The sequence below is a fragment of the Bombus vosnesenskii genome, unplaced genomic scaffold (assembly GCF_011952255.1).
Source record: "Bombus vosnesenskii isolate JDL3184/JDL3185 unplaced genomic scaffold, Bvos_JDL3184-5_v1.1 scf7180000014706, whole genome shotgun sequence".
Lineage (NCBI taxonomy): Eukaryota > Metazoa > Arthropoda > Insecta > Hymenoptera > Apidae > Bombus > Bombus vosnesenskii.
This window is the reverse complement of record NW_022883600.1, coordinates 27,440-37,072: the sequence shown is the minus strand read 5'-3', so window position 1 is coordinate 37,072 and position 9,633 is coordinate 27,440. Positions and strand designations below refer to the sequence as shown.

General features: G+C 38.9%; 1 pseudogene; it reads left to right on the top strand.

The window, feature by feature from the left end:
• The first annotated feature begins 7,956 nt into the window (after positions 1-7,956).
• On the top strand, positions 7,957-9,318 carry LOC117240497 (annotated as a pseudogene).
• The last annotated feature ends 315 nt before the right edge of the window (positions 9,319-9,633 follow it).

The window sequence follows — 9,633 nt, the reverse complement described above, 5'->3', positions numbered from 1 at the left end:
AAGTTTGATATAATTACAAAAGCTTAAGATTTAACTTGAAATTTTTTTGAAGAAATTTATTTTTATTATACCTGATGTCAAGCGCGGTATTAAGTATCATGCTTTTATAACTATTGTTTTAAATATTTTTGTGTTGAAATAATGTCGTTTGGGCGTCTGTTTTGCACTGGAGGAGTACCCGAAATAATTATACTCGTCGCGTACAGCTAAACAGCTACAGGCAGTTGTTTGTATTCCTGGAACGCGTTGGATTCGTGTTTGCATGGTACGTTGATTGGAATGACTTAGAGGTGGGTTACTGGGGTGCGAGTAATTATGTTTCAGCCAGGATTGGATAGAGAACGCGTTTCTAATGGTCTCTAGAAAAGGTTTCTAATTGGATCGTTATAGATGTCGTATACTTTCTGCTAAATCCGTTTTTGGGAGACATTAAGCTGAAAAAGGTCATATTTTTGAAGAGGGGGAGAGAGGTGGTATGCATTGGATAAAGGTAACAATTTTATATGAAGAATAATTATTGTAAACATTGAATATAATTGGGGAAAATTGAGAAACTGGTGCAACTTGTTGTATTATAAGCTGCAGGCTTGGTGCTGTGTCTATCTCTTATCACTTTAATACAATGGATGAGACATTTGTATGGTGTTTTTGATAATGGAAAACGTGTTCGTGCTGTATGTTTTGCATTCAATAACAGGAAATGGTTCTGCAATTTCAGTGATTCAAAGTACTTGCAGTATAATGATAAGCATAATACAATATAAATTTGCATTTCATCCGGCTACTGACGGAAATACTTGTTTGACAATGGAACAGATCATTGCTAAGAAAGGAAAAAACGAACAGATTGTGTATCTATAATATATTCCAAATTAAGATCATCGTTTCACGTTTAATATTTTAGATCTGCAGAAGGTAATTCACATTTCATTGTGATGACCGTATACACTGAAGCTATATCTGACCTTGCTATTTTTTGTTATTTGTGAAAGTATGTAGGATGTATAATAGACAAATATAGGGAGGATACAAATAGTCTCAACTCTTCTGCAGAAGGAGAAAGAAAAATAAAGGGTGATAATGAAATGGGCATACCATACAAATAATTTCAATATATAGTCATTTTAAGCATGCTAATGAAAGCATGGTAAGCATGGTAGTGTTCAATCGTTAGAAATATGTAATACCCAAATATGAAATTTGTATTATTTAAGTGTTTCAAAATGTTGGGTATTCCTGGGTGGACACTTATAACTTTTGCTTTGGAAGTTGAAGAAAATTACATTTATGACGTGAATTTTGTAATAAGCCACCTGCTCTATGAGAAAGTCATATTGCGAAAGGCATCTAAACAAGTATGTATTTTTTAAATATTATTGCTTTTATTACACTCACAAAAAAAGAAATAATGTGGTGTTAATACAATGAGTCATAAAATGTTCAAATGCGTTGCGTCAAAATTTTTATGACAATTTTTATATTTATAAAAGCTTTGTCTTGTTTTAATTACATAAGTACATGATAGTTGTAACAAATTTTTGTTCCATCAGTTTTCCGGCAGGTAAAAATCAAAATATACTCATTGAAGTCAAATGTTTTTCAGATTGAAAATTGCAAATTTAATATAATTGTTTTACGGATTCAACAGTTTTCTCTTAGGTGGAATAATTACTTAAAACATATTACTTGTGCTTTTGATACGCTGAGAACCGAAGAAGATCTCGTTGATGTAAATTTAAGCTGCGAAGGAAAAAGGAATAAGAGCAGACAAACTGCTATTATCTGCATGTAGTACATATTTTAGAGATTTATTTAAGGTAAAGTGAAATTAAGAATTTAATAATTTCTTACTGTTAACATATATTTTGTAAATGATACTTATTCTATTTTACGATAATCCATGTCAGCATCCTGTTGTAATATATAATAATAATGTAAAATTCGATGATTTGGCTGCATTGGTTGATTTTATGTATCAGGGAGAAGTAAATGTAGTTCGAGAACAATTGGCTAGTTATTTAACAACCGCTGAACTGCTTGCTGTTCAGGGCCTTGCCGATGGTATAGGAAAAGATAATGATAGTTTAGTAGAGGTATGTTTTTCAAAATTGTTAAATATGATTAGATATTTTCTGCTTAAATTAAAGTAATACAATTGTATCACGTTAAACTGTGTTTCGGGATGACATTTTTATATGACGCAATTTTATTTGATACTAGTGCTTCAAAAAATAATTAGAAGTCAACAGATCTTGTTGATATATTTGATTTGAACGTAATTTAGTATATTATTTTTACAAGATTTATGTTCCATATACATATACATTTATTTAGTTACTATTCTCTGCTTATTTCATACGAATTTCATAGTCTACAGCCTACTTTATCTATTATGTGTGTAACTTAAAATCATTGGAATAATTATTCTTGCATCAACGTTAATGTACGTGCCAAATAATACGTGCAGTACACCTTCATACGCTATTGATTATTTCCTGTAAATGAAGAATTTTAATATAATGTACAAAATATATAAAATTTAGCATTAAAATTGTCGCACATATATTTAAAAATTAATTGGATTAAAGAATTTTTCAAAATTTCTGAGAATGTAAGGCCAACGTAAGATTTTACACGGAACTAGTTTCCATTTTCGCGCGTAAGACTACGTCATAAAGACAGAGGAGGGGGTATAGACAGCGGACTTCAGACGCGCAGCGTAGACTTCCCTTAGTCATCTTACGACTGTGCTGTGAGGAGGGTGTTTTGCTCGGTGGTTTCAAATCCTTTGTGTGCAGTTGTGTGAATCTCTTCTGTATTGTTCTACAACAAACAGGAGCCGGATACAGGTTGGTATACTTTTTACTTACTCAATAATTAGGTGAAATAATTGAGAAAGCATGGCGAGGACAAAGAAGGGACTTTCGAAAACTAACGCCGACAAGCCAGAAACTGAACGGTTACTAACTTGGATTGACGAAGTTCGCCGCAAAAGATCAAAGTGTCGCCGAAAGCGCAGACGCGATTTACGGATTGAAGCAATGCTGACGTGCGCTCTTTCCAAAGCTAAAAATGATTTACGCATCCGGCGATTATCAGCAGCTTCAAAATGGCAGAAATATAAAAAACAATGCTTGAAGAAGAAGGTATATTATACAAATTATGAGCTCTACAATGGTGAGGACACGGAAAATTCGGGATCGTCTCAACAGAATCCCCGGGAGGAGCCATCGTGTCCTGAATTGGGCAGTTTAGACGATGTCGTGCCTAAGTTGGCAGAAATAAAAGTAACGTTACAACGCTGAAGTAGCGGGAAAAATGCAAGCGATCAGGTTTGGAAGACCTAACTGTGACAAGAGGATTTCTCGCAACGTTTTATCTACCTAATGCGTAGAGATTTCAACAACTATATGGAATCTCGAGCGATTACGGAGCACCGTGTATTACGTCGGTGCTGCAAGAATAGAAATTGCATTACTATCTTGATGTATATATGGATATTTTCTGTTTGCAGTCTCACCGTTCGAGATGGCATTGGGACAAGCGGAGGGAGTTGGTGTTCGCAACGATGCTGAAGCGTACTGCACGCTCGGGGACCCCATGTTCTCCAGTCTCTGCGCCTTTCGTTGGCTTAGTTTATATATTATATTGTATGCATTGGTTTGGTAATATACGTAATAATGAGCGTTCGAAGTATGTTCGAAGAGTGTTTGATCCGATATTTTTTATTTTCAGAAATATATACTTTGCATGTCTTATAGTTTAAAGAAAATTTGTATAGTACATTTTAGCTTGTAGATTTAGTAGTATCGTTTCTAATATTCGCTCCATTATTCTGTACGTCAAGATTTTGTATATTTGCTTAATGTTGATTAACAGTTTTGTAGACTTTAAGAAATGAAATGAAATTAATAAAATTTGGAAAATGTTTACAATTTTTCTGCAATCTTCTAGTTCATATTAATGGCAAAAGTGCTTTTCTGCCCCGCATACTACACATAACAAATTTCTGTCGCAGGCAAGAGACCCGTACATGAACCCAGGCTGTTGGCGGTCATCGGCAACATTATTTGGCCTGTCTGTGTATGAGATAAGGAGCGACGAGAGAGGATTGGTACGGCATAAGGAAGGGGGGAAATGTGTTTCTTTTTAGAAAATCGTGCATGAAGTTTTCTGGCTGACGAATGGGTTGCACCATGATCAAGTTGTACATAAACGTATCATCTCTCCGCGCTTCCGTATCTTGAACATCCAAGCATCAACTAATTCGAAAATCGTCTGACGCGCGAAACTCATAGGCTTATTGTGACGTACTACAGCAAATTGTAGCAAATCTTATTTGGTGGGCTCTAATACCTTTCGTACGTTATCTGGGCAAATGTGTTTTCTCATGTCCGGGGAAGTTTTTTCATAGCTTGTACCACCAGGTTGTATGCGAGTTGTCGAAGCACACAAGACAAGCCTCCGGTGAATATCAATAAGGAGAGACAGCGCTAGGGGTAATGGCCCCTCCTAACGCCAATTCAATAGTCAGGAAATATTAGGACTGGCTAGAACTAGAGAACGAGTGAAGGGGGTGCAACTGAAGTTAATTCATTAGAGAATCCTGGAGCACCTCTGTCATACGCGTCGGGCGGTCATCGTGGAGTTTTAGTCGGTAAGAGTCCGACACTACTCTGCTGTTACGCAATTACTGCAACAGCGGAGTGTCCATGAGGATTTCTCCACGTAAAAAAAAAAAAAAAAAAAAAAAAAAGAAAAAAAAGGTTGTATGTTAGTTACTCTGGCTTATCAATATGCTCTGTTCAAAGTTTACCAAGCTGAATACTGTCACAGGCCTCTATCTTCCTTAATAAGAGCTGTAGGGGATCGAATAATGAGACTACCAAAATGTGTACTCGTTAGTGTATTTAAAACAGATCTTGTCGCGAAACGATATTTATACAGACGTTTAGTCACAGTTTATACTGAATCGTTTGCGCTCACGTTCGTTTATTCATAATCGTCAGAAGAAGGTCAAAAGATACAAATTCGTCTTGTTTTACGGTTACATGTAGCGGCGCCATTATTTTGCCGGAGTTCATAATTCCTTACAATACCTCTAAATATTCCGAAGCAAAACAACAACTTGGTTTGAAGCAAATTCTAACTCTTGTGCCGCTACAGAGCTTTTTAAGGTATGGAGTAAATTGAATGCATCTTTGTTGAGTCTAGATGATCCAGAATGGCGAACTACCGCAAGTAGAGCAACTAATCGAAATACTAGACATGCACATATACGTAATATGTTTAACATGGATAGGAAATTGTTTTGAAATTTAACAATCATTGCAATAATTACGTCGGTTCGGAAGTCGTATTACTAGATACTTATTGTAATATCGTAAAGTAATTCGAATTAGAAATCAGTTGAAAATAGAAAAACCGTGTACGTCGTGTTTCTGTGCTTCGTTTACATTTAAGAGTGCCTACGTGACTAAAGGCACGTAGTTGGTAGTTCTTACATAGGTATGAGGGAAACAATAGACAACGTTAGAAGAAGGACGGTTTCGCTACGCAAGGCGAATCGAAAAGTGTGCGTGTTGCGAGAATCAGAGCTAATTGAGTCGTCGAAGAGTAGAGTCGTTAGAGGTATCGAGTCGTCGAAGAGTAGAGTCGTGAGAATTGATAGAGTTGTTAGAGAGAGAGAGAGAGAGTGTGTGTGTGTTAGATTCGTTGTGACGAGAGTGGTAAAATAACTGTAAAGTTATTTGATATAGATGCGAGTATTGCATTTAGTTTCCGTTAAATAAATATCGTTTCCTGTCCAATTTATATTTGTATATTCAATTTAATATTAATAAATTGTAAGTAATCGGGAAAAGATTTCTATCCTTATTTTCCGATTTTACATTATTTTCACAGATTTCAATTCACTTATTCATTGATTGATATTAGGACAAATGAGGAACTTCGCATCTAATTAGATTAACAAATAAAATGTATTGTTCCTGATAAATGGTATGCAGAATAGTATAGGAAATAGAAGACTGGTTTATATTACCGTTCAAGTGACTGATAGTAGGAAAGCAGTGATGGAACATGAGGCAACGTAATATAAAATTGAATCCCTGAGTATAGCATGCAGATAATATTTTGAGTGTTGACGGAGGACAAAATTATGCACATTCCTTTTTCAATTCCGAGGAAATACATCAACGATGAGTCAGTTGTCAAAACACGATGGAAATTGCTCATTGTCAATTGAACAAGTTTGATATAATTACAAAAGCTTAAGATTTAACTTGAAATTTTTTTGAAGAAATTTATTTTTATTATACCTGATGTCAAGCGCGGTATTAAGTATCATGCTTTTATAACTATTGTTTTAAATATTTTTGTGTTGAAATAATGTCGTTTGGGTGTCTGTTTTGTACTGGAGGAGTACCCGAAATAATTATACTCGTCGCGTACAGCTAAACAGCTACAGGCAGTTGTTTGTATTCCTGGAACGCGTTGGATTCGTGTTTGCATGGTACGTTGATTGGAATGACTTAGAGGTGGGTTACTGGGGGTGCGAGTAATTATGTTTCAGCCAGGATTGGATAGAGAACGCGTTTCTAATGGTCTCTAGAAAAGGTTTCTAATTGGATCGTTATAGATGTCGAATCCTTTCTGCTAAATACGTTTTTGGGAGACATTAAGTTCATAAAGGTCATATTTTTAAAGAGGAGGGGAGAGGTGGTATGCATTGGATAAAGGTAACAATTTTATATGCAGGATGTTACGCCACGAGTCTCACCACAGGCTGTATTTTCTAACCGTCGCTCGCGGTCCTACAACGTCGCAGGCGGACCATCTTATCTGCCCGCCGGATCATATACAATGTATCGACGAGAGCATAGTTGTCGCCAAGCAGCGAGCTCTAGAAACGTCGATTTTTGACCGTTACGATTTTCACACAAGAAGAGGTATACGTGATCATAGGCGCGAGCGGTGGCGTGACCCGAGCATAGTGGGGGTCGTCTTCCAAATGAGACAAAGGAATAATCGAAGGGCGATCAGTTCCTTCTGCCGAGTCAAACGTGACACTTCGACAAATCTGACGAGCAAACGAATTTATCTAGAGAGTCCGCAAAGTCGAGTCAAATTTCTGTAATATAATCATCATATTATTGTAAAATATATTATTCTATGTAAACCTGTTAATACAGTGTTACATTCATTAAACGACCTCTGTTATCTTAACCGAAACAGGGGAACGACTATTTCGCGGCGTTGATTAACATAATCGTAGCGAATATTTACGCCTCTCGCTGAAGCGTTTTCCTAACGACCGCGTCTCTCCGCGAACGGTCGTAACATTTGGTCCTTCGAGCCGGATACAGTGGCAAGTGAAAAGTGCACGCCAGTGACATCCACTACCATACAGTGCCACGTGAATCCAATAGAAACGGCAGCAGAAGCGTTACCACTCCAGTGAAGTCAGTAGCGCCAGGGACCATCAGTTTTGAAGAGGCATAACCCTCTTGAAAACGCAAGAACGCAACCACGCAGCCTCACGCCAACAACTAGAGGGTCGACTTCAGTAAGAACACGTCTTACACATTAAACGAGACACACACGGTGACGAGTAACATTTAAACTCGCAACCACAAGGTAAGCTCGTTCACTGCATTCTTTTCACAATCTGCTATACCAATGGAAAACACAGAGAAACTTACCTCCTTGCATCGGAGACGAGGCTTTCAAATCGGTCGATTTACCTTTCTATCGAAACGACTCGATGAATACGAAAAATCTAGACAACCGAATAAGGCCCATTTAACGGCCTATACGACACTACTCGACGACACGTGGAAACAATATCGATTGTTACAAGAGAATTAGAAGATTTAGGGGAGATAGACGACGCGCGCGTTTCCCAAGTAACCGACACATATTACAATCTGGTAATACGAATACACACTCTCATGGATGATACACCAGCATCGTCGTCGAAATCACAAGGCTGCGAGTCATCTAATGTCGCCGAGCCGACATCAATTAAACTGCCCTGAAATTCACCTGCCTACTTTCGACGGTACCATCGAAAATTGGCATTCATTTTACGACTCCTTCTTATCCACTATCGATCGAAGCGAGCGACTTACACCCGTGCAGAAATCCCACTACCTACGATCCTCTTTGACCGGAAAGGCCGCGCGAAGCATACAATCGTTAGATGTCACCGAGTTAAATCATTCGATCGCTATTGACGTTCTGAAGGAAAAATTCGACTGCCACAGTCAAGTCTGCATGCGCCACTAGGACTTGATTTTTGACTATCCGAAAATAACCAAAGAGACACCCGAAGCGATAGATGATTTTCTTGAGACGGTCAAGGTAAACCTCCAAGCGTTAGAAAAACTCGGTGAACCAGTTACCTCAAATGTCGCTCTTATAAAATTATTCACATCGAAGCTACCCTCAGCCATCATTCGCAAATGGCAGCGCACATTGCCGGACGAGAAAATGCCGTCATATACGCATCTGGTAGACTTTCTGAAAACACGGACGAACGGCGACAGGACAAGTTCAGCATCAACCGTGATAAAATGAGAGCCCGATCAACACAAACGTCAGCGATCGAACGCACCGCGAAGTTACGCATTCACAACTACACATAATACGTTGGTGTGTCCGAATTGTCAAGGACAACACGAATTATGGAATTGTGACGTCTTCAAAGCGAAGTCGCCTAAAAAACGCCTTGAAATCGCCAAGAGGGCGTCTCTATGTACCAATTGTTTAGGTAAGGGACACGCTATTACTCATTGCTCCGCCGGTTCATGTCGCATCTGCAGGCAGCGACACCATACATACCTACATCAAGACCATGGTCATAGCAAATCACGACCACGTGTAAGCCGATCATCGAGCGATCGATCACCCAACGGTCGATCTTCGCCTAGTTCACCGACCCCGCGATCGTCACATCGTTCGAGACGCGCATCCACGTCTCCCCGATCGTCTCCGCGAACATCACCGAAACGTGAATCTCGGTTATCGCGAACGACGGCATCGGGATCAAATATATCGTCCAGTCCTAGACGACAAGGAAAACAACGACGTCATCAAACGACCTTGTTAGGGTCCGAACCACAGAAAACGGACTCATTGACCTCGCTTCCTTCTGAACCACTGCAGCACGATTTGTTAGTCACAGCGCAGGTCAACGTATTGAACAATAAAGTTCAACCATTCCGTTGTAGAGCTCTGCTAGACACCGGCTCTAGCATGAACTTTATCACCGAAAAACTCGCTGATTCGCTAAAACTTAACCAACGGAAACGTTAGATCCCAATCGGAACACTCAACACGTTATCGACAACCTCGAAACGTTACATCACGGCCACGATCACCTCCATCGACGGCACATACGAACGCACCTTGACGTTCCTAATCATACCGACAATATCGCCTTGGGTCCCAGATCAACCCGTAGATCGCTCAATAATACATATACCGAGGAATCTCCAACTAGCCCGGTAAATACCTTCGCTCCTCTGGACACACCGACGATAATTGACGCAGTTCGATATCCTTGTAAACCGACGCCAGGCGTTTCTTGCCTCGTAAAGACGAATCTTTCGAACGGTGTCATTCGCGTTC